Source organism: Diabrotica undecimpunctata, chromosome 7 (assembly GCF_040954645.1).
Source record: "Diabrotica undecimpunctata isolate CICGRU chromosome 7, icDiaUnde3, whole genome shotgun sequence".
Lineage (NCBI taxonomy): Eukaryota > Metazoa > Arthropoda > Insecta > Coleoptera > Chrysomelidae > Diabrotica > Diabrotica undecimpunctata.
Window position 1 is genome coordinate 94785901 of NC_092809.1, and position 27441 is coordinate 94813341.

The 27441-nt window shown below is 32.6% G+C and overlaps 2 long non-coding RNA genes across 2 annotated transcripts in view; one reads left to right on the top strand and one right to left on the bottom strand.

Annotated features, from left to right (window-relative positions):
• The first annotated feature begins 402 nt into the window (after positions 1–402).
• Positions 403–1387, top strand: LOC140446864 (uncharacterized). The gene is made up of 2 exons (XR_011951526.1): positions 403–827; positions 1087–1387. It is a non-coding gene; the product is annotated as an uncharacterized lncRNA (long non-coding RNA).
• Positions 1388–13485: 12098 nt separating this feature from the next.
• LOC140446865 (uncharacterized) overlaps positions 13486–27441 on the bottom strand; it is a 374692-nt gene continuing 360736 nt past the window's right edge. The window contains exon 3 of the long non-coding RNA XR_011951527.1: positions 13486–13733. This is a non-coding gene — a long non-coding RNA (uncharacterized lncRNA). The remainder of the gene's footprint in view (positions 13734–27441) is intronic.

A 27441-nucleotide genomic window follows, 5' to 3' on the forward strand; every position in this document is an offset into this window, starting at 1 on the left:
ACCTCCTGCCCAGTGGTACTTCCACTTGAATCCTTCGAAAAGGTTCCACTTCAAACGAAGTTCCAAGGGCAACGATATTCTTATCAAAGGAGAAGTTAACTGCAGATCAGATTTTTGCCAATAAAAGAAATTTTCTAAGAAGTGAAGGAATTTTCAAGGTATAAATGATCCTCAGCTCATTGTTACAAAAACAGGGACAGTTTTCGAGCTAAAAGCCACAGATGTGAGGAAGTTACTGGAAAAACATTGCGGGGAAAATTGGAGGTCTTTAAATACTCTTGAATATTACAAAAGGATCGTAGAAGGTGATCAGTTGATAGCTAAAGATAACCAAAACGATGACGACATTTGTCAGCTCCTCATTGAAGAAGACGACCTAGTCGATTTTCTTACATTGTAACGTTATAAACGTCACATCTCTATTAATTTATATTTTAATAATTATTTCATTTTAATTTCTTTATTAATTTATTAATTTCTTTATCTTCAGTTTAATTTTTACTATTTTTTTGTTTATAAAAATAGTTGGCGCCCCTGTTTTTCTCTTCTTCCTCTGTCTTTATTTTCTTTCTTTCTGTCCCATAGAATAAATATTCGCCCTCTCACTTTTGTTCGGCAGACTATTCTGTTCCGTGTTGACTGACAAGCTAGTTTCGTGATATCTATAGCAAAATCCTATGACATCTGTGCTAACTTCATTCAGTCTCCCACTTTCTGTCAAAACAACTTTTCTGTAGTGGGATTATTTTTTGCCTCTTTTTGAAATTTATAAAAGAAGGCAAAAATTATTATAAGACTCATTTTTATGGTCTACAACTTCTCTTGGGGTAAGTACTTTCATTGTGATATTTATTCTATAATCCTGACCGCATTTCCAATGTAACCTTACTTTCTTTCGAAAGCACATTTTTTTTTCTGATATATGCATTAGGACTCTTTAACAGAATTTAACTAAGTAGTAACATTCATATTTCATTTTATCCTTGCCATACGCTATTTGTTTAAGTGTAATTTTGTAAGATGGCAAGGAAGTTAAACCTTTCTTTTTGATGTGTTTCTAATGCATGTTGTTTCTTATCCTTTTAGTTTATTGGGGATATCAAAACTTTATTGGTTTACTGGATATTTTATTGGGTTTGTTGGACACATCAAAACTTAATTGGAGTTGTTGAATTTATTGGTTTATTGGACACCAAAACTTAGGACATACAGCCACGTGTGACTGCAGCTCTCTCTCCAGATTCCACAACTTCTAATTGGAGGATCCAACAGCTAGAGCACACAAGCCGCCCATCGAAGCAATAAGTAACACTTATAACTGTTAAGCTTTGGCAGGGTTAATTATTGTTTTTTTTTTATTGATTTAAATAAATATGATTGGTTAAAATTTGTCTTATTTGCTATCAACTGAGAACTCAGGTTCAATCCCTAGTTTAAGACAAGACGAACTCACCCTTGAGATACTGAGCTAGGCAAGGTATAGACGATAAGCTCCCATGGTTGATTGAGGTATTATTTTTACAATAGTATTTCAATTCTCTTTGGTAGTCTTATCGTTACACATTGGCGCCCAACCGTACTTGTTTTATTCAGGGAATTGTGCTCTGAGTTTTTGGTTTGGTGGCAAATAACAAACTTTAATAAATACTTTCTTATTTATATTTTTTGTGTGTTCATATTATCATTATTTGCAGTTAATTTTAATATTTCCATATTTTTGACTGTTTTTATATATTTTCACATGTTGGGTTAAAAAGTATTACCATTTTTTATATATTTCAGCATATATTTTATACTCAGATATTTTTATATGTTTTTTTTTTGATGGTAGGTACTTTTATACTGTTGTAAGTGGTTTGTTTTTTATTAACTTAACCAGTTTTTGTGGATAGTGTATTTTAATTACTTCCTTAATTTTTTAAATTATTTCTTCAAGATGCTACCTAAACATTTAAAGACAGATGAATTATCATATGAAATTCTTATTAGGAATGTCTCTGTCCCAAATGCAGTAGAGGAAAAACGAAAGATCCTTGCTGGACTTCTTTCTCAGGAAGCCAGTAACCGTAGTTTTTCTGATGTTTCTGTTAATCTATCTTTTGATGTTGATTACCAACAAGCTTTAGCTTCCTATTCTGACCTATTAAGTCTTATATCTGATTATTCAGGTACAAAATCTGATAGTAGATTCAAAGCTTTCAGTTCTCGTTTAACTCATTTGTCTGGTAGAATCTCCCGTCTACAGCCAACTTCTGTAGACGAAGAAAAATTAAAAAAAGCTATCCGCTATGATTTGTTGAAATTAGAAGGTACTTTGTCTGACATTGTAGATCAACCTGATATGGTAGACCAACCTGTTGCTTCTACTCCTGATAGAGTAAACCTTAATTATTCTCAATCTTCAGCCTCACCTGTTAAGTCTGTTCCTGTTTATAAATGGGGTATTAAAAAATTTTCTGGTAAAGAACCTCTAATTCCATTTCTCGAACAGATTGAAACTTTAAAGTTTTCTAGGAACTGCACTGATGAAGATTTATTCATCTCTGCAGGAGACCTATTTGAAGGTGCTGCTTTTACTTGGTGGCATAATCACTTTACAAAAAAATCTTTTAATTCTTGGTCTGAATTAGTTACTTCCTTAAAGGAAACTTATTTACCTTACAATTATGAAAGAAATTTGTGGGAACAAGTACGTTCTACAAAACAGTCTTTCAAACAACCTGTCTCTGCATATATTTCTTATATGGAGTCTTTGATGCTCCGGTCTTCAAAATCTATTCCTGAGTGTGAAAAAGTAGATGAAATCATTAATGGTCTTCTTCCTGATTATGTCAAGGCTCTTGCTTTCCAGGATGTGGAATCAGTTGCAGACCTTACAAAGTATTGTAAGAGATTTGAAGCCGCTCTTACTATTTCTTCTCGCAGTAAATTTTCTGTTGAGTCTCTTTCTTCTTCTGCTACATGTTGGAACTGCAACATGACAGGCCATACTTTTCAAGTATGTAATAAACCCAAGAGAAAGTTTTGTCACAGTTGTGGGTTTAAGAATATCACCACAAATGAATGTAGCAAATGTTCAAAAAACAGTTTGAAACAACATTCCAGGGAAAACTTTTTGAAGACATTCAAACAACCCAAGTCAGTGAATGTGTCTAAGAAAGTTATACCTAAAACTACTTCTTTTATATCTAATGATAATTTAAGCACTTTTTCTTCAGTACAATCTGAAACTTTACCTTCTTCGAGTACTTCTGTTCTTTCTAGTGGTCCTTTAAATTCTAAGGTACATTTAAATTCTACTTCATTATTAGATGTTCATACTAATGATAATAGACCATATATTTCTATTTCTGTAGGTAGTGAAACAATCTCTGCACTTCTTGATACTGGCAGTAATGTTAGTATTATTGGTTTTCCTTCTTTATTTTTACTTAAAAAACTCAAATTAGCACTTAATTATGATGTTTCAAGTCAACTCACTACTGCTGATGGAAACATTCAGAGTATTTTAGGATATGTTTGGTTACCTGTTACTTTATTGAGTAAAACTCAATCGCTTAAAGTGTTAATAGTTCCTTCTATTTCACATAAGATGATATTAGGTATGGATTTTATTCGTTTGTTTCAACTTTGTTTGGATTTCTCAAATTTTTCATTTAAGGCTACAGATTTATCTACTTGTGTAGTAAATACTGCTAGCAGTGCTGAAAATCTTTCTGACATTCAACAGTCACGACTTAACTCTGTTCATCGTAGTGATTCTGTAAATGTAGTAACTGACTCTCTTTCAAGAATTCCTGAAGTATCTCAAGTTTCTCTCTTGAATTTATCTAATTTAAAAACAGATGCTTGGTATAGGAATATGATAGGGAAAGTTACAGTAAACCCTAACTTATATCCTGCTTTTAAGGTTCAGGATGATGTTCTTTATAAATATGTTTTTTCTAGCTCAAAGTTTTCTGATTCTTCTCCAGAATGGAAAATTTTTGTTCCTTCTCCACATAGGAAGGAAATTTTGCAAATTTATCATGATGATCCTACAGCTGCTCATTTAGGTGTCTTTAAAACCCTTTCTAGGATTTCAGAATTGTATTACTGGCCTAAAATGAGATCTTTTGTTGTGAACTATGTTCATAAATGTAAAGTTTGTGCTTCTTGCAAGCCTTTAGAGAATATTTCTCCTATATTTAATGAAGTTCAGAAGAGAATAGGTCACTCTTACAATACCAACACTAATTGCTACAATTTACGTAGACATGATGTAAAATTTCGTGTAAGTGCTAAAGTCCGGAAGAAAAATAACATCCTTTCAAAAGCTGTGGATGATTTTTCTGCTAAATTAGCTCCCAAATTTATTCCCTGTATTATACATAAAGTTTTATCTCCTTTAGTGTATAATCTTAAGGATCTAGATGGTAAAGACCTTGGTAATTTTCATGTGCAAGATATTAAGTTAGATGTTACTGATTCTAGTGATGATGAGTCTCAATAATGTTGTATAATATAGTAAAGCATTATCTTTTATCTCTTTATATTTTGATATTTCTGTAGTTATGATAAACATATTAATCTTATTTATTTGACATTACCCTAACTGTTTATATATTTCTATTATTTTACTTTGGGTAATTGTTTTTGATTTTGATACAATTAAAAGCCTCATCCAGCACTTTATGTATGACAACATGGTTAGTTGCATACATGGTGTTTTAGTTTTCCTAGGATACATATATCCTAAGGAGATTTTGGGCCAGATTATATGAATCTGTGTTCCTTTTTGGTCTTTTAGAGACAATTAATATACCGTAGTAGGTATATATATTTTTTTTTGGATGATGTGTTTTTTTTATTTCTTTTGGAGTTAAAATAATTCTATGCATCTACTTTTAGAAATCTGGTGTAGAATTATGGCGCTTTGAAGTTTGATTGTAGTATACCTACTTTCACTTGTTTTCTTATATTTTTGTAAACTATATTTATGCAGTACTTTATTCTTTTATGTAGATCCCTGGTTTATATTTAGTGAGAATAACATTTCTTATGTATCATTATCTTATTTTCATTATTAACTTATTCTTAGTCTTCTAAGACTTGTTTTATGCAGTTACTATATCTCTTTTGTGCAGAACTTTGTCTTATTTGACATATCAAGTAAAGTTTATTATGTATTTTTGAGTTGTTTATCAATAATTACATTTGCATATCAATGTCTACATGCTTTTACTCATTTTATATTTTTGATATTATTGTTGCCTTACTTTAGGTACTCAGTTATCCTGAGTACTAATTTTTTTTTTGAGATTCATTCATTTGCAGTATCCATTAACTATTCATTTTTGTGAGATATGATCTCTATATTATGTATTTACCTGACTTTGCTTATTTGTCTTTATTTTTGTATACTTACCTTTGACTTTGATTATTAACTAGACTTCATACTATGTGTATAGAATGCTATTTTGCAAAAGAAGTTGTTGTACTTCCGAAGAAGAATTTCTGAAGACAGAATTCTTCAACAATGTATATCTGAATATATCAGATGCATTGCCCCTTTGTTATTATTATTTTTGTTATTGTGGGCCTGAGCTTTGATGCAGATGTACATTCGTACCACTGGATCTTCCTTAAATGGTGGGTTGTCTCCAGGGTATGGCGTCGGGGGGTTCATGGCACATAGGGCTGTCGTCTCCGAGGAGCGCTGTCGTGGTTTAACCGTGGGCTATGGGCTACTGCGTTCATACCAACATGGTTTCAATTGATCCTTTGGTAGGGTCCATGTACAGTACCAAAGTCTACAGATACCCGATTACTTTAAATTAATTTTTTCCCTTCATTTTTAGTCTGATGAATACTAAAATTCATTGGGTAATATACATTTATATTCCCCTGAGCGTTCCCCTCAAAAACTGTATATTATAATTATTAAATTTTTATTATAAACTTTATGCTACACCATCTTACTGCTTACTTTATAACAGTACCTATTTAATTTCAGTTTAATGAATACTGAAATTCATTGAGTAATTTTTTTTATTTTTCCAGAGATATTCTCTGTAGTAGTTTATTAATATTAGATTAATAATTTTAGTGTGATGAATACTACAATTCATTGGGTAATTTTTTTTATTTTCCCCAGATTAACATCTGAAAATTATTTTGCTATTTTTTTTTTAAATATAGCAAATTTGAGTTATACTTTAAATTTTTTATGAATAGTAATGTATACTTAATTACTTATATTCATTAATTTAATTATTTTGTTATATATATTTTTTAAATAACATATAACAAATTTTAGTTTGACGGATACTACAATTCGTTGGGAAGTATTCAATTTCCCTGAGTAATACTCTAAATTTTTTTTTATAATCATTCTTTTGTTATTCATTGAACTCAGGTTCAATCCCTAGTTTAAGACAAGACGAACTCACCCTTGAGATACTGAGCTAGGCAAGGTATAGACGATAAGCTCCCATGGTTGATTGAGGTATTATTTTTACAATAGTATTTCAATTCTCTTTGGTAGTCTTATCGTTACAACATTTCAATAAACAAAATGAAAAATATAGGAAATGCACTTTTATTTTTTATTTTATTTTTTTTATATAAATTAATAATTTAATATTATAAATAGCTCAAACTTATGCAAAGAATTTCTTATCTTGATACTTAGTTTCAACTCCATACACATCAGCTACAGTTTGTTTCAAAACAAGATGGATCCACAACAATGGTTGCAAAACCAGATACATTACTAAAGTCGCTTTCAAAACCAGGTATAGATTTAAAATTTAATTTTTTTTTTTTAAAATAATTATTGGTTAAAAGTGAAAACACAGTCAAGGATGTAATCATCTATGACCAACTTATTTAAAATATTTAAAAAATAAATAAATAGAAAACAAGCTAGTTATAAGTTTTTCCTTCTTCCTGAGCTTCCTGACTGACTTACCTGGTTTTAAAAGTAGACGGCTGAAGTATAAACGTGAAAACCCCAGAAATAAACATCCGCAAGTTCCGGATGTACATTGTACATACCAAATAAGCCACGAAAATATGGATTAAAACTGATGTTGATAACTGATGTTAAGACTTAATTTGCCTATAATGGCTATCTATATACCGGAAAAGGTTAAAAAAAAAATAAATCAAAACCCACACAATCAGTAATTCGTCTATCAAAACTTGGCAGTTATAGGATAATTACTGCAGATAATTGGTTTTCTTCTCTTCAGCTAGTGAAAGAGTTACAGTACAGAGACCTTACCTATGTCGGGACCATGAGAAAATCCAAAAGGGATATACCTCCAGAATTGAAGGCAAACAAACAAAAACAAGTTGGTTTTACATTATATGGATTTTAAAAACATGAAACGCTAGTTTCATGTATTCCTAAGAAAAACAAGGCTGTAATCCTCATTTCCTCTATGCATCACTGTCGTGCTACGGATGTTGAGAGTAACAAACCTGAAATAATATCATTCTATAATTCAACAAAAGGAGGCGTTGATGCACTAGATAAGAAATGCGCCATGTATAGCTCATCAAGAAGAACTCAACGTTGGCCAATGGCTATTATTGAATATTAGACATGAGTTGTGTCAATGCATTTGTCATGTCTAATTGTTTCAAAAAGCCTGACAGAACCTTTTATGAGGAAACGATTTGAAAATCCTAGAATTGCTTAGATACAAGAAACTCGATAAGAAGAATACCTGCACTCGAAGAACCAGTAAAATTTTTACCCGAAGAAAAATTAGAGATTCGGAAATATTGTTATTTTATGCCCTTCTAAATTTCATAGAAAGACATTTTACTTATGCTGCGATTGTAAAAAGTCTATATGTTTATCATGTAGTAAGAAAATATACACAAAATGTGCTTCAAAATAATCGTAACGAAAATAAATGTTGTTTAAAATTAGTGTAGTTCACCTAATTAACTTTATTTGTTTATTATTTGCATAAAAATTAATGATTACTATTCCCTTATATATATATATATATATATATATATATATATATATATATAATATAAACTTAGTATTTCTTGGTTTCCTGCAGGAACCTGCAGAAACAGAGAAATACTAATTTTGTATTAAATATAGTACGGTTCAAGAAACTCATAAAACTAGAATATTTATATATATATATATATATATATATATATATATATATATATATATATATATATATATATATATATATATATATTCTTAACATCGCAAAAAAACAACTTTTTTTTAATTAATGAAATTGTGGAGGCTTGTTATAATAAGGAGAAAATTTCAGTACCTACTATTGTAAAATAGAGGTATTTTAATAACTTTTTTTATATAAGACATATACCTATGAGCGAATAAAGTTCATCTAGCTGTAACTTATTTTTTACCTATTTTTTAAAAAGGACTTACATCACGCTCAATGTAACTGAAATTGCACCTCACCGGTTATGGGTTAAAAAAGACTAAAATATCTTTACTATGTTTGTTTAGCTTCCAAAAAATAATGTATCTATTAAGCTAGTAAAAACCGCAGTCTTAACCCTTCCCTTCCTAACCTTGATGCCACTCTGCCGACTTTACTGATACCGAGTCGGTCGGTGGGGCAGAATCAAAGCGGAAGTCCGGGGCGCAATTTCCTATGTGAATACAATAGCAGGGTAGTGACTGAGATCCCACTGGATCCGGCCCGGGTATGAATCAACGCAGAAACACATGGTCGCCATCGAACGTGCTGGAAAAGGTGGATATATGGATGGCCTAAGTCTTGTCGGACGATAAGGGAGTTTTGAATGTCTAGGGAGTTTGTAAGTTAGTGGCGAATTTGAAGGAAAGGATTTCTGACATGAATGAAGTGATCCTAATCAGGTTAATCGACTAAAATGATTTAAAAGAAAATGAGCTCGTACTTGTTTGTTTTTGTGTTAAAAAGTTTGTTGCTGATGTTTTTCGTGCTAAAATTTTAAACTTTAAAGGTAGTATCTTTTTGTCCATTTATTATTCTTAAGTGTATGAAAGTGTTGATATGGTTAAAATATGTAATAGTTGTAATACAATTAATTATATCCTTGTATTGCCACCTGCGTCAACTTCACATGAATTACCTACATTTTGGTCGATGTTTCTTTTATCAGCTCCTCAATTTTTGATAGCATGCGTTGGTTAGTTTTTACACATTTAACATACATATTTTTTCGAATGTCTTTTTTTATATTTGCACGACCTTTTCTGGGAGTTTGTTTAAAGATAGCGGTAATGGTTATGTTTCTTTAGATTTATTCCTTCTAATGACCTAATACGTTTCTTGAAGATATCATCTATCAACCTTCAAGTCTTGGACCATATATCAACATTTGTATAATGTCTGAGGGTCCATTTCAATGTTTTGCCATCATAGTGTATCCTTCTTCTTGTAGTGCTTATCCGTTTCGTACGTTGGCGACCATCATGGCAATCTGGATTTTGTAAACTGGTGCTCTAAAAAGATTTGTGGTTGTTGTGTTGAACCACGTACGTAGATTTTTCAGCCAGGAAATCCTTCGCCTTCCTGGTCTGCTTTTTCCTTTTATTTTTTCTTATAGAGTTAATTGCAGCAACCCATCTCTTTCGCTGTTCCTCATGATGTGACCCAGTTATTCGATTTTGGATGTTTTTATTGTGGTTAACAACTCTTTTCCTTTTTGCATTTTTAATAAAACGTCCTGGTTAGTCACAATAACTTTAAAATGTGACTCGTTAGGCTAACGGTCCGGAAATCATTGCAGGATACGGATTTTGGTTTCTTTGGTAGAGCAATAAACGTTTACTTCAGACATGATCTTGATATTATTCCGTTTAAATATATGTTATTGAATATTTTTGTTAGTCGTTGAGTACGGTCGGTGTTAAATAGCTTTCTGAGTTCAGCATTATCAGGTCCAGGAGCTTTGCCATCTTTTAGTTGTGATATTGGTTTTTCCACTTCATCTAAAGACCAGATGCTTGTTTTACCTTTTTATGCATATTGAATGTATCGTTTTTTTCCCAACAACTCTATCTCTTCACACTGTGTTCTTAACCAATTTTTTTGGCCTTTCGGATTTTGGGTCTTATTTGTCTCTGAATATTTTTCTACATTCTGTTGCTATTCTTTAATATTACCTAATTCTTTTTTCCATGAGTTGCAGTGTATTCTCATTCATCAAACTTTTCTTTACTTAACCTTTCTGAAAGAATCCGTGCGACTGTTTCTTTTGTTTCTTGTCTTCTCATATCACCATAGTGTATAGCAGTATAGTCTGCTTACCACATTACCTGCAATACTCAACCCATTTAGAGGTGAAGTTTAATTTAGAAGGAGTAATTGAATTACCATTAACAATACTATCTTCTACTTAACCAAGCAAGGTTAGTTAATAATCATATAATTTGTATAATTATAGCGAAACGGCAAAGAATGTGCTTGTCCATAAGTGGTTTAAGCAATTTACAGTGCAAATCTGGAAGCTAATCTAATCTACTTTTCTTTAAACATTACGCAGAATATGTAGCCATTGTTGTATCCCACAAAATTCAGGCCTCTTAATCAGTGCTATTTCCCTTCATTCTGGAAACTAGCTTGGTGTCTCCTATCTTTAACAAAGATAACAAATTTGTCTACATCTGTTTCAGTTTCTCAAGAAAATGTGACCACACAGTCTACAACAACAACATGGTTTTATCAGAGGTCGTTTAACGGTAACAAACTCTTTTCTTTGGTCTGTTCATGTTCCCCAAAGATTTCGATCATGTTCCCAAGCATCGATCACTACCTAAATAGGATCATTATGATATCCGCGGAAACTTAAGCCTTTGGATCTAAAATTACCTATGCGACAAGTACTTGTAAGTTCTTTTTAGGGAAACTCATTCACAAGATAAACCAACAAGGTCGGAGTTCGACAAGGATCGTATCTGGGATGAATGAATTAATTATTGTAATATTTTACACATTTCATGTAGCGCAAAGAACAGCAAACGATATTAATACATACCCTTGGTACGGTAATATCTTGAGTGGGAAATAATTGGAGGACATTCGTTGACCTTCAGTGTTTAATTGTTTGTTCAGTCCCAGTGTCTAATGAGGCCATAGGAGGCCAAAATGACGTCATAATGTGTTCATTACCAATTCAAACAACAGCCAAGAAATACAATATAATAATATCAGCAGAAAACACCAAATGTATGACAACATCTAAATACCCACTAAGATGTAAAATCGAAATTGATCTGAAAATAATGAAGCAGGAAGCAAGGTTTAGATATCTGGGAATAGATATAGCTAGTTATGGAGATGTTGAAGAAGAACTACGACAACAACGCTTAAAAGCAAGTAAAGCGGCGGGATCTCTTAATGACACAATCTGGAAGAACACCTAAGACAAAACACAAAAACAAGAATCTATAAAGCAGCAATTAGACTTATATTAACATATACGGCGGAGACAAGACCTGAAACATCTAAAACGAGACGACTATACTCCGACGAATACCAGGGAAAAGTCTGTTGGATAGGGAGAGAAGCGAAAACATAAGAAGAGCATGCAATGTAGAAGACATAAATGGATGGGTGACAAAACGGAAACAGGAGTGGAAAAAAAAAGATAATTTTAACAATTTAGGAGGCTAATATTGAATAAGAAACAGGCTTTTGCTAGAAAATGTACACTTTGACTTTTACTTTATATATATATATATATATATATATATATATATATATATATATATATATGTATAATTTACAATGTTAATGTACAAATGACAGTAAAGAACCAGATTATACGTGGGCAATATGGAATCCTTACTTCCCAGACGCTTGACTTGCAGAAGAATGTAAATGGATTCTATCTGACAATCAGGATAAACTAAACAATACTTTAACGTGATAAAGGTTTACCGGCCTATTAGTCTTTTTCGAAACAAATAGCGTCTCAAGACGGAGATTGTTTTTCCATTCGTCTTCTTAAAGCATTTCCGTTAGTAGAAAATTATTGGTAGCGATGAGATGGGGTGAACGAACGTTAGAGTGGGTTATTTGTCTGCTAACTTTACGCACATATAAGATGTGGTTCATTTGATGTTTAAAAGAATTGATACCAATTTATCACGAGTCATTTTCTTTAAAGGTTTTCCATATTACGACGTAAAAGTTATCTCTTTTGTCAGATTAGGGTAATATGTGGGATATATGACAAAGATGATAGACTAAAACGGAAAACAGTCTATCAAAAATTATTTTATTGCTTTTAAAATAAAAGCCAAAGGTGAGTATATATTCAATTTGTGACTGTTTTGGAATTTTAATTAGAACGGTTATATTTCTTTATATTTTCTGTTGTTTACTTTCTCCTTTTTAACTTTTAACTAATTTTAACCATAAAAATCACTGATACGTCTACAGAAGGACAACAACTTTCTGTATAAGAAATTCTCTATAATACTACAGGTTACCTTCGGATCATGCAGGTACAATAGGGTAGCTTTTATATCTCAACCGGGAAAAACTGCTCGATAGGAATAATAAAGATTATTATATATGCATATATAATATTTTTCACAGTAAAATCATTTCACGTTACGATTTATAAAAAGTGACGTCATTTGTATTTAACATTTCCATAACATCAACCTAAGAGCTATACCTCAGTAGTACACCACGGTGGCGAAACAAGTGGCGACACCATGGTTACCGCAGTAACCAAACCGAGCCACCAATTAGGCATCCAAGAGACACTTGATTCAGTTGCAATATAAGCGTTGAAGAGATAGCACTGCACTTACATGTGCGACGAAGAATGTTGGAGGAAATTTTGGGTACATCTTTCTGTTGCTAATCATTTTATAAGTGGAGTATTTTTAACCTTTGTACGATAATTTGGGAAAGTATCCAACCAAATTTTTTAACTATGTGCATATCTCAATCGCGTCATTCGACGAATTACTAAGTTTGTGCAAGAACTATTTATCCAAAGAAGACACTATTTTATAAAAATCCATAACACCAGAAGAAAAATTATTCGTAACTTTAAGGTGAGTCTCTGCTGTAATTGTAGAAAAAAATAACTAAATATGAATATTTCTTTATTATCTTATTAAAAAATCAGTATGGCTTTAAACATAGGTTAAAGTTTTTAAAACAGATCCAAGTACTGAGAATGATCAAAAATGCTACCGTCTGTGGGTGATAATATTGGTTGGGGAGATTGAAGGTTTATGTAACTTTGGATAGAAGTAGTAGCAGTGGACCGCTGAGTAGGCATACTGTGTATTTGCAATACAGACATTAGTCTAAGTTTTGTATTCCTTTTTCTTTCACGGGGTACATCTCGTAGATTACTTAGCAAGGACAATAAAAACAATCGGTGCTCGCCGTTTTCATTTTGATCACATCGTTCTCTGGTCTCAATTGACTTATTTAACGCTGTAATGAATGGATCTTCGTTGCCAGTTGCGGCATTTCTTGTTCTCTTTTTTGCTGTTTGTTTTTGGGATCGATCTGCTACCGGATCTTCCCCGTTGGTTCCGACAGTACCATCCATTTCATCTCGTGTTTTTCTCACTGCGACCACTCTATGCAAGAACTGCAACTGCTTGAAGTAAATGTATTCACTCTTTTGTTTAGCCTCGGATCCAGATTTTATAAATTTCTGCCTAATAATCTCTCTAGCATAACATCACCTTATCCCTTTCTATCTCTTCTGGAGTTGCAACCCTAAAATCAAATTTATTTTAATTGAATAGTGTATTCCTAAATAGTTGACATTTAAAAAATTCCTCAATCATTAACTATTCTGATGTTTTGGCAACGCTGTGGGATTCTGATATCGTAAATCTTGAATGACGTGAAACGATTTTTGTATGAAAAATTCTATAGGGCAGAATTATCTACTGGAACAGTAGTATTGTTTCGCACAGGTGATGAAGTACGTTCTGGAAATCCAAGAGGTGATGTTGGGTGCATTTATTGATAAAGAGGGAGCGTTCGCGGATCAGAACCCAAAGCAACTTTCACTGGAAGAATATACCCGATTAAGTAAATAGCCAAATGTATATTAGACAGACATGTGCTACTAATGCTAATATACTGCGGAGCATAAGCAATATTCAGCTTAGAACCATAATAGAATTTTTTTCTGGACATCCGCCTAAGTAAGGCTTGCATACTGTGCCGGATGGTTGGGCTGTTTCATAAAAACTTGAACTACAGATTCTGAAACAATTAACCATATTTTGCATGCCTCCGACGTAATAAATCGCAGGTGGCAAACACTTTTAGGAAACTACCAAATGACTTCCAAAATTATGGTGCCCATCCCCTAGACCTGTTCAGTGTTCCGGAATTGTGGAATGAAGATCATGCATAAATAGAAGGTGTACAATAAGCCAATTAGCTGCAATACGATTGGTTTGCAAAAGATGACATCTGGAAAAATGCTATTCTTTAATGTGAGTCAAAAATTGGACAAATATCATATAAAATAAACTTCAAATTTTGTTTCTATGTTTTACAGTTTGTATCAATACTTCGGTTTTTTTAAGCATACTCGCCTTTCCCGTAGGGATCTACGGAGTGGGTTACACCGAGACCTAAGCCCTCTCTAAGCCCTAAGCATCTCTTGCAGAACTGCTGAGGAATTCTGTTAATTTAATGATAGTAATACAATAAATAAATATGTTTTTTAACAGAAAATAAATGAGTTTATTTCATCGAATATACACTGCGCGTCATTAAAAAGAGACCATCGATACGAATTTTTTAATAATATTAAGTTTATGCAATTTATTCTATTGTAAATAAACTCCCACAATACAGAAACACTTTTATGCACCGCCACTGGGTGCCGATAGGTCAATTAAGGGTAATAAGTTCGCAAAATTGATATCAGTTTTACGACTTCGGAAAATGTATGTTGTTTGTACGTTGTTTTTCTTGGAATATGGCTGTTCTGTTTTTCAAAAATCTTTTATTACTGTACAGTTGTTCCAAAAGTTTACGTGTGCAAGTTTTAAATTTAAAACTATGACTGAGAGATTTGCTAGATCTGTTCAAATTGTTACTTTGATTGATAATGGAATGGGTCCAAGAGAACTGGCCAGACAGCTTGGAGTCAGTCGTTGTCTGATCCAAAAAACATACCGACGATTTGTAGAGACTGGATCTCACAAACGATGACAAGGATCAGGCTGAGAAGAATCAGGACGGCCAGAGGAGACCGTTTTTTACAACGTACTTCTGTGCAAAATCGGTTCTTTACGACTAGAACAATCCAAAATCATCATGGGTGAACATTAAGCACTTTTACAGTGAGAAGAAAGTTAAAGGAATTTGATCTAAGGGCTTGCTGCTCAGCAACAGGACCTTTTTTAATAGCAGCACATCGACAACGCCGACACTTGAGTTTGCTGGAGACCACGAGCATTGGACGATAGAAGATTGGAAAAAGTTTTTGTTTAGTAATGAGTCCAGGATGGTGCTTTATGGATCGGACGGTCGCATCAAAGGGTACAGAAGACGTAAGGAACAATATGCTGCTTGTGCTCGACGAGCACGTGTTGCTTTTGGATGAAGCTCTGTAAAGTTTCGACAGACATTTCATTCGAAGAACATACTGATCTCGTGTTTATTAATAAAGGAGCATTGAATGCCCACCCATACATTGTCGAAATTCTAGACGAGCATACAATGCCTTTTGCTGGATTTATGGGTGAAAACTTTACTTTCATGCAAGACAACGCGCGGCCATACGTAGCCAGGATGCCTGAAAACCGTCGGTGTGAAAAAAAAAAAAAGAATTGACCAGCTTAAAGCCCAGATTTGAACTCGATTGAGCATGCCTGGGACCAACTTAAACCAAGAGTAAGAAAGAGAATACCTGCTCCAATAAATCGTGAGCAGCTTCTATTGGCGCTCATGGAAGAATGGGATGCTTTTCTCAAGACCAGAATTAAATCAATTTAATGCCAAGTCGAATGAAGAGGGTAATTAAACATAGAGGTGGTAATACAGAATATGAAACATCACGACTTTATTATAATTTTTATAAAGATAACAGAAAAAATTTACAAAGTTAATTTTTAAAATTTTCCATTGAAATCATCATTTTGGTAAAGTTTTTTTTTAAACATTTGTTATTTAAAAAATGGTTGCATACTACTTTAAAACATATTCTTAAACATTACACAAACATCTAATGACAATCAATTTCTTGTAAAGTTCTTAAAAATTAAGAAATGCCCAAAATTTTAGATAGCTTATTTTTAACGCGCAGTGTAGATGGAAACATTTTTATGTACATAAAAAAGGCAATGATTTAGCTAATACACGGGGAAATTGATAATATAATTATTTCACCGATCAATGTTTACCTACGCTATTTCCAAATAAGTTATAGTTGATATAACAAGTTTGCGGTAGGTAGGTAAATAGTCGTTCGACAAAATAAATGACCAATGTTTATATGTAAAACCAAACAAAGGAAATAACAATAAATCTTGGTGTCGAAAATTTCTCAATTTAATGTTGAATTCCAAAAAATAATGAGGTACAGCCACGCACGCGTACGCTCCTTTTATCTATTACATCTTAATAACTTTGATGGCAACAACCTACAATTTTCAAGAGATATTATCTAGGCAAATTTCACAGACATAACATGTTATCCTCCTTTGATCTTGGTGTCTAAATCATGACCGGTGTAAAAATTATATTTATGCTCTTTGAATGAGGCGTGGAAACAAATTGTAGTTATTTATGGAATAATCACGATCGAGTATGAAAGATAGGAGAAGTGAATGAATTTTTATTTTTGAAATAACTTGCGTCTGATGATAGTGTGGAAAATACTTCAAAAGGAAATTTTTCGTAACGATCTTACATTGATTGGTACTTATATTTCGGTTCTGAGACTTTTCACGAAGCTTCGCTATTGTTAAAATCGAAGGAGCGTCAGTGGTGTAGTAAATTTACTAGAAAGGAAATTAAAGTTGTCACTTTTGGCACGTTTTATTCTAGTTATTGTTATAAAAACAAGCGAAAATTAGTTTTTTATATAACTCAAACGATCGATATGAGATTTTTTAACCCTTTAAGCCGCAGTTTATTATCATGAACTTTTTCAAAGTTTGTTTAGATAATAGTTTGCAATACTAGAGTTAATACATCAGTTACTAAATTTTGAATATATTTTTGTTTTCTTTATGAAAAAAATGCTGGCAACCGTTGTACTAGAGTTCAATCAAAGAATAATTCTCATGGTAGTTTCTCTGGTATATAGGATATACCAAATGATAAAAAGTGTATCAATAATACGTATAGGACTTTAAATAATACAAAAATACGGCACAATATTGTAATAAACAAAAAAATAAATAATAATGAAAATAATATTTTAGGCATTTGAATGATATGGTTTAAAACAATCCAAGCACAAAGCCACTTTACAGTCTACGCAACCTATATCACTGCGTTTCTGTAATCCCGTTTTTGAGCACTGCTGGCATCGTCTTCGGGTGGTTTTCTGCGGCAAATGACACCAATTTTAAAAATACTCCATATTCAATGGCCTTCCAATTTTTTTTCTCGCAGACAAATCTTTAAGACTGGTAGCCAATTTGGATCTATATTCAGTGTGAGATATTGCATTTTTTCTACTTTTACTTTGCCTAAGGGATTTTTATAAAGTATGTAAGAATTTTCTATGGATGCATCAAAAAGGTAATAAAATAACTTCATCCACCATCGACGACTTCTCTAAGCTACTGAGTATGTCTACATTCGTTGGTCAAACCATCACCATCGCCCATATACATATTGTAGTCTACAATGACTTGAGGACAGCGGATGTTTTCGCGTTCTCCTGCTTTTGATGCTCTCAAAACAAAACCAGTTTCTGCATGATTATGCATATTGCCACATACGGTCACAAATTTTGAGCCACGATCCTTACACTTGCTTATAGTTATATCATTGCAGACAACTCCATCAATTTCACCCATTTTCATTTTTCTGCCATCTACTAAATGTGCTTTTGGAAAATATTTGAAAAAAATTGTCAAAGTACAAGCAGTGTCCCCTTTATTAACACTTTAATTAAATTCAGTATAACTCTTTCGCCTAGAGTATATTCGTTCCTTAGGTTCTTTACCTTGATATACCTCAAAATTTATGAGGTAACCTGTTTCAGCACATGCTCTTGCCCAAATTTGTGTACCCCTCTTTATGAGTTTCATTGGCATGCACTGTTTCAAAGTAGTCCTTCCTTTAAAGGCGACCATACTTTCTTCAATTGAAATATTTCTGCTCGGAGAAAAAGATTTCATTAAGGTTTTTTTAAATTTTTGAATAAGAGGTCCTCACTTTGTAAAACTTCAAGTTTCCGAGTTCCTCTGGCTGACATTTGTTGGTTATCATTCAAATGGATATATCTTAATATTTTAAGAAATCTCTTTAGAGTGAAAATATTAGTAATCCTTTTATTATAAAAATTTGGATCTGCAGACCAGTATTTTTTGATAGAAGGTAAAGTATTAAATCACATTAGAATTAAAATTCCTAGGAAAGCTTTTAATTCTTCGAAGGAAAAATCTAAATGTTTGTTGGCATGGACAACATATAAATTTGACTGTTCTACAATTTATTGTAGTAAGGTGTCATTGAAAAAAAACATTAAAGAAACTTACTGGGTCTTCAGAAAACGGTATCACTTTCAAACCCTTGAATTCTGCATAATTACAATTTTTAAATTTAGTAGGTATTCTTGGTTATTTAGACCATCCCTTAAAATTGGTAACATCGAAAGTTGCTTCATTTAAACTTGATGATGAACCATTCATATTTTTGTTTTGAGAGGGTTTTTCGGGCTGGTAATCTCTGTCTGCTACAGAATCGTCTGAATCCTCGTGTTCTAAACAGTCGTAAATTGTAGAATTTTTACGTTTTCTGCGTAGAGGCTTGTAGTTAGTTACTATGTCTATTTTGGTTGTACCACTTCCAGACGAAATACAAGGGAGTATTGTAGACGAACTTTTGCTAGAATATGTGTCAGGTTCTACTACATCCTCAGCATCTGAGTCCCCTTCAATCTCGGAATGTTTAGCTTGATCATTCGTTATTTCATGTAATGTTTTAGCTAACTGTTTAGTTTAATTATTAAAACATTAATATAATATATTAATGTTGTATATATACAACATAATTAAAGTTGTATATTTAACTTTAGGTAGCATCATCACTTGACCACTTTATTTTACTCTACGTACAGGTAGAATGTATCTTATAGTATTAGCGTAATACCAAGCCAACACTTCAAAAGTCTGAAGAGGAAGAGGCTTGCCAATAGGTTAATTATTTCCACGTGTCTATTTAGCAATCTCCGAATACACCCAACCAAGAATGACATTTAGTTAAGCTCATACAGACAGAGCATTAATTTCAAAAAACGTTAACATACCGGGGTGTTTTGATATTATCAACCAAGTATGCAAGGTTTCATTCACCTCTATCATTTATATTGATCTCAACATAACAATTACCAATGAGGACACAATTTGTGCTGATATGAAGCACTAAGGATTCAAAAGAATGCAGTAGTGCAGTGATTAGTGTCTTAGTGCTCAGCGGAAGCCCTGAAACGACATCAGAGAGGATGTCGAAAGCTCGACACAGTAATAATCCACGCTAATAATCTATATGATTCATTCTACATATAGGTGACACCTATATATTTAACTCTACACATTTTTGTTATAAACCTTATTAAAAGATTTTAATTTTTATGACTTAGGTACTTTTTTTATTTTATAAGTGAAAATATCGTGACTTAGGTGTAGCTACGATTATATCTTCTTAAAGAAGTAATGTATCTATATTATATCTTTGACTTTTTTGGGAAATTATTGTGACTATTTCACTAGACTATTTTTAACTGATAAAACGTCATAGCAACGTCACGTTTCCTACTGACAAAACCCCTTCTTGCCCGTGATTTCTCAGTGACTTAATTATGACAGATCCGCCACGAAGTTGTCTGGTCATTCTATTGTTGTCAGTTTAAGAAACGTCATTGAGGCGTAATGAATTTTGGACAGATATAATGAATCCAGACAAAAAAGTCAAGATTTGGATGCCAGTCAGGTAAAGAAAGCAAAAAATTGGTTTCTGAAAATGTCCCATTGAACACACAGAGGTCCAGAAGCTCTATTTGGATCCAATTTTGAACCTATTGGTGAGAAATTTTACGCTTGAAAGATGTACTACCATAACGGAACTAGCAAAAATGTTCGAAGATTATGCCTTTAACATGAAAAAAGGCAATGGCGAAGAGTCGTCTGTAAAGTGAATGTGGAATACTACAGCAAAAAAGGTACAAGAAAAAAAATTTTACGAAGTACGGCATAAAAATCGACCCTTTCATGGATATATCTTTCAAATGTGCAAGATTGGACAGAGGTACCAAGCGAAGGCAGCTTCAAAGTGTTTGAGCACAAAAAAAGTTTTTTCATCTTTGCTCATTTGAACTTGCTTGAAGAGGCAATGAGGCCGTAAACTGCAAGATTCACTTTTTCCAGAAGGAATTTGATGTCATAGGAGAATTTACGGGCCGAATTGAATACAACAGCATTTTTTCCAAAACAAATCAAGGCCGTTCAAAAAGTTTGGCAAGCAGCAAATGTCTGATAAGAAATTCATTAAACGAAAATTTATACCCAGTTAGATTATTTTTGAAATTAATGGAAAGAAGGGGACCAAAGATTTTATCAGACAAGACTCTTTCTTACCGTTCACCCCAACTGGAAGGATGGATCTTGGTTCAAAAACTGTCCATTCTAATCAACACCGTATCCAAGTGGATAAAAATGTCAGTTGAAAAAATTGGAATAGATAAAAAAAACATAAAATAACAAACCATTCTCTTCGATCTTCAGCTGTGTCAGCCTTGTTCAAGCAAGGTATTTCTGAACAGGAGTTAATTAAATTAACGGTTCGCTCAAATGCAAGATCTCTAAAACCATATCTGCAGCTGGATTCCAGTCACCACCAGTGTTGATCGAAAATCTCAGAACAACAAATGAAGCTGGACCTTCGAGTTCCCAAATGCTACATGTCAATAATATAAAATCATGCTTTGGTAGAAAAGAATGGGCAAACTACTATAGCTTATAATAATTATACATTTAATATTGTTAACAAATAAATAAAGATTTTGTTTCGTTGGTATGGTGCATTCATTAATTGTCTCGTAATGAGTCAAATAGTATTGTCGAATATCATTCGAGAGAAAATTATTTACGGGCAAAATTTTCTTCTGGTTTTATTGCCTTTTGGCAAAGTTTGTTGCCTTTTGGCAATTTTCGCTTATGAAATTTTGACAAAATCACTCGACTAACGTCTCGTGATATAACTGTCAAAATTTAATTCGCGAAACTTGCCAGGCGATAAACTTTCATACCAGTCGAAAATATTGCCGGCAAGATTTTCTCTCTTATGATAATATTATATACGAATATAATAAAGAATAAAATTAAGTCAACTATTGGTAACTGACCAACGGTATTAAAACTTATTTGAATAATTAGGTTTGAAATACCTACAAAACTAAATTTTCATTTTAATTTTAGGTCATATTTTTATTGTCAAAATCCTTGAATAAAGCACTGTTTCACACAAATCCTGCTCTATATCTTTTTGTTTTAAAACTGGCAAGCCGGATACAATAAAGTTTATTAGTGTTTGCACCAACTCCCATATCTGCGCTTATTTGCGAAAAGCAACGGGTGTCCAAAATTTATCGACGTGTTTTGCAAACTTGCAAGAAGAACTTAGTCATTTTTACACACTCGCACAGAAAACGAAGTGAAGTGAACGCGTGCAAAGAGTTATGATGTTCAGTTCGGCAAATTAACTAACTTTTCTTCATACACGTTTTCTGCTTACACAGCAGGTTAACCGAAGAGGATGATAAACATATCGATTTTATGGGTGATTTATTTTATCACTTACTTTTCTTACCTACGTATTGGTGTAAGCTTTGGGTATTTATAAGATTATTATAAGCAACGCTCACGTATTAAGATCAACTCGTTTTTTTTAAATATCATGTCTAAATGGGTATAATTTTTTTTATTTTAATTTGTCTTGAAAATGAAAACTTACAAGTAAACACACGTTAACAGATGAAAATAATAACATCTAAACTGTAAAAATCCAAAAACATACAACTCATTGTAGGAATTACTGTTCACAAACCGATAAATTTTAAAAACACCTCTATCTCCTCCTTCTGACTGTCTTTTGAACATTTTAAATCAAAATTTAATTTGCAAAGTGACAGGAGTTCCTCTCCTTAAAAACCACCTTCTCCTTGTTCAAGGTACTCTCCTCCTGGTTCGTTCTTTGCCCAAAGACATTAGTTCTTATCGAAATAAAATGGTGACAATGCTGCTTGCAACTCTCCAAATCTGGTGGCCTCTAAAAAAGATATCGACAGCTTCGCCTCACATTACCCTTTACTGTGTTAAATAAAAAAAAACAATTTATTTAAAAATATCTGGTTTGCACTGCTTGGGTGCTACCACAAAAACTTAACGACTTTTTCCACTATTCACTTTTTATCAAACCGGCAAAAACATCAAAATTAATTTTTCTTTAATAATTTTACAAAAAAAAATCAAATCAAACCTTCCCTTCCAAATCTTATACAAAACTCCACTTTTTATTTTTCAAAATCAAACCTCTCGTTTTCTTTTATACCATTTCTTAAAATATCTTCCTTGACCAATCAACACACTCCAATAAAAAACATATCTTTCCCACTCTTTTTTTCGGCCAATCTTTTTCATCTGTCTCCTCCTTTCGTATTATTATACCCACAAAACTACCCACATCTGGCTTGACAAAAAAATTTATACTATCATTTGGAATACCCCGAAATCAGACTTTATTCTTGTCGGTGATCTTAGAAACCAATTTCTCTTTATTATTCGTAAACAAATTATGTAAATTACTGCTTAAAATCCTAATCTTTACTATTTATCAACAACAATTTAAATTTGCCTATCAGATTGGGCGTCACTTGTAACAATATATAATTGCTTATAGGGGGTTAAAAGGGTGAACTGAACAATTACTGGGCGGAAGATAGGGTAAGCTAATAAATTGAAATGTTTGCGAACGGCTACTCGTTCAAAGAAATCAAAAAAATACAGAGGTTTCCTGGGCAACAATACGCAAGAAGATTCCTAAACTATTTAAAATGGACGCCGTTTAAAAAATCCTCTTGCTGGTTAGAAAGAAAGGCTTTTCTTTCCTTGGAATTGGATACAAAAAACACACTGTCCCACACAAACTTCATACGATCTGGATTCGATCCATGCAGACACAAAATGGACAAATCCTCGGGAGGTCAAACATTAAATTGGATTTTAGGTTATCTTGGACGATAAGAAAATGTATTCTTCAAAACTCGGCTGCTTAATATTCACTTAAAACCTTCCCTCCGAAACGCTGTTTTCAAATTCCGTCACATGGAATACAGCATCCAACAAACTGGTGATTAACTAACTCAATTAAACAAAGACTGCCCAAAAGCATTTTGAGATTAAATTCACCTCCTTCTAACACATGGAATTAAACGAAAATTTTGACGCTTTTTTTGGAACTATCTCCGGAAAAATATCTTTCCTGTTCAGAACCCTTGTTGCTTTTCCGACTACTACACTACTTTACAGACTTTACACTATTTAATTCCCGATGTTATCAAATTCTACATGATTTTAACAATGAAACCAACTGCTAACGTCGCTAGTTCATCGAAGAGTCATATCATTCTCCCAAAATCATTCTCTTGTCAGCATACATTTTCCCACCAACCTAAGTGGAAATATTCGTATTTATTTGACGCGCAAATATCTAGGCGGAATCAAGATCAAACGAAATAGCAATTAAAATTATTATAAACAGACTAAAAATGTTTATATTATCAGTCTCCGAGGCGCAAAAAGATTAAAAATATTTTTCGGTGTTTTAATATATACGGAGTAAAACGGAAATGCTACATGCTTAAGGCATTGAATGAAGATTGCCAAATTTATAAATGATTTGATTTTTGAGTAGATTTCTCATACTCTACCAAAGCCATCCAGAGTGTTAGATTGTATTTGTTTGATTTTTAGTAGTAGTATGGTACTCAAGTAGTATGGTAACAAGAACCTATGTTTCCTACAGTCAGTTTTTTGAATTTAATTAGTTATTTACAAATTGATGTCAAAAAATGATAAATTTTCGCTTTTTTGGTCTATCTTTCAGGTCATATAAAAACTTCTAAATGGCGATTTTACCGCGTTTCTATCCTTATTCGTTGTTTAGAAAATTCCAAAATAAGTTAGAAATTTCGAATATAAATGTTAAGAAATTAAAAATTAACACAGAACCTTCATATTACACCGAATATTGAGACTTGTGGTGTTTAAAATTTGATCGAAATTTTAAAGCGATCTGTCAAAAATAATTTTGAATATATTAAAATTATTTTTGTCGCAAAACATGTCGATTTTTTGCTTATAAACAATTAGAATAACTTTTTAACCATTTCCTACAGGAAAATTCTTTTTCATATTTAGAAACCTTGTATTTTTTCACAAATTTAAAAAAGAAAAATGTGTTCTAGGATAATTTGGAACGAAGTTGGTCTTTTTTTTTAATAATTTAGGGCAGCTTCGTTTTTAAGTTTTAAGGTGCCAATTCGAAAAAAATTGCCTTTTAGCGTAAACGCCCACAAATTTTCAAAATGTAGTCCTGAAAATCGGCCGCCTTTGAAACTGGCGGGAGAGAAAGAGCTGTTACATGTATCTATGGTTCTTGTTTATCAATTTCGACGTTTCTTTTTTTAATTTGTATGTAATTTTTGCCTACAGTACGAATATGCCTTACTCAAATAAATAAATTCTTAAATAAACCATTTAATTTATTTAAACAATAATATTGATAGAACAAATATTCTTCTTTCATAACCCGTACAATTACGGCAACTTCATTATTTTGTGACTTACATTATTGCAAAAAGTACATTTTTAAAAAACGCAATCTTGAAAGTTTTTATATGACTTATGTTTCTTACTTTCCAATTTGTTTTAAATACTTCACTTTTTATTGATAGACTAAAAAAGCAAAAATTTACAGTTTTTTGACCTTAATCGACTGCATGAACCATATAGGTTCTTGTTATAGAGGTCCTTACTATTTAAAACAACTGTCGTTTGCCTGGAAGGGTCAGTGTCACGAGAAAAATCTTACTTCCCTAGACTATTATTACGTATGTGATCTATGGTGCTATAACATTTTCTAAATCTTGCCTGTACACATACTGTAAATATATTCAAAGTATTTAATAAGAATATTCTTAAAATTCTCTAAAATATTTTAGTTAGCCATATGTAATTTCATTAAATTTTATGTATTACTGATTTTTTTCTCGAGTTATAAGAATGCAAAAATCGTGTTTAAAAATATATTTCACTGCTATCTCTTCGACTTCTGCTCTATACGCTTCATCCTGTAGAGAACATTTATCACAGTAGGGTACTTAAGAGAAGATATTATCTACCAGCCAGCCACTGAAAGGTTATTAATACTTTTTCCGGTATGAAATGAGGGTCGCGAAAAACTTTTTTAATTATCAGATTCTTAATTACAAACCGAAAAAGAAAAAGTGTGGCGGGTGGCCCCTTAATGAAACAGCTCACAGTCTAATTTCAACTGTCTAGAACGGAGAAATTATATGCACTTCAAGTTCCACTAACACTTGTGTAACAACTTCTCGCTATGTCATTTTAGTCTAAATGAAAGTTTATTTTAATTTCTAATTTAATTAGAACTCAACTTCTTAGTTTTTATTTTTTTATAGCAGTTACAAAATACTCATTATTATTATATTAAATATAAAAAAATTACATTATATTTAAAAAGTTATCACATCGCGGCAAGATAAAGATTCGCGATAGTAAGAAATGTTGAGCAAGAAAGAAAAATATAAAGAAGACAGCTGTATTATACTATTAGCTGTATTATCATCATCTTTGGCTCTACAACCCTGTGTGAGTCTTGGCCTGTTCAAGAAATTGTCTCCATTCCCCCCTATCTTTTGCCCTGGCTTTCCAATGTCTGAGCCCTAGATTCCTCATGTCATCTTCGACTTGCATTTTAAATCTAGATTTTGGCCTGCCTCTCTTCCTGGTTCCTATTGGCTCTTGATATAATATCTGTCTTTGGGGGTGTCCAGTGTCCATTCTTTCAAGGGGTCCTAGCCACCTTAGTCTATTAATTTTAATAGACCGGACGATGTTGCGATTTTTATAGTCCATGTCTCTGACGCGTATGTCAGGACATGTTTAATAAGAGTTTTATATATTAGTATCTTGGTTTTTCTGCTAATTATGTGTGATGTTAAGAGCTGCTTTAGTCCAAAGTAACTCTGTTCGCCAGGTATATTCTTCTCTTAATTTCTACGCTTACTAGGTTGCTGTTATTTAGTTGTGTTCCAAGATATTGGGTACCAGATCTTGTGGTGCCGCTATTTGTGTGCTGTTCGTGACCTTCATGTATTTTGTTTTGGATACGTTGACCTGCAGTCCCATTGTCTTCGCGGCTTTTTCTAATGTATCAAAAGCCTGTATCAGGTCTCTTTTTGTCCGTGTTACTATGTCAATGTCATCCGCGTAGGCCAATATCTGTACAATTCTATTGACGATCGTACATCTGGTTGTTATTCCCGATTTTCTCTATTAGCTGTATTATACGCGATTAACAATTTCGCGTTTGATAGTTACCATGATGCAAAAGTCGTCTAACAGTTATATTGGTCGGTCGAAATTACTGAGTTTAGAGCAGTGTCCATTCAATCGGACCTTTTACATAGTTTTTAGTATGTTCGTATGAGAAATGTCTTCAATAAGAAGACTTTTACCTTAGTCAAAGCATATTTTCAAGGCATGTTATAAAAATAGTAAAAGCAAATGACTAAATCGAGAAAATTAAAAAAAAAAGAAAAAAATGACGACACTAATTTTTAGATATTGGTGATGGTTTAATAGAATTGAAAATATGTTACAACTAAATATTTTAACGACCCATATTAATTAAAATTTTCAACGTTTTAAAGTTCTGTTTTCAGTTTTAATGAGCTTAAAAGAAATTTCTCTCATCATCCGGCTTCGGCGACCTTTCCTTTGGTTTACTACCTTCAACAAGTTTCCATAATGTTAATTATATGTATATTAAATTTTAAATAAAATACTAAAACTTCATTGACTGTCAGCTCTTGATGTTCATAAACAATTGCGCTGTGATTAAAAAAAATTTCTCCGGTTCAATGGGTCATATAATTTAAGATTTACGTGGAAGATTGTAAACATTAGTGTATGTAAGA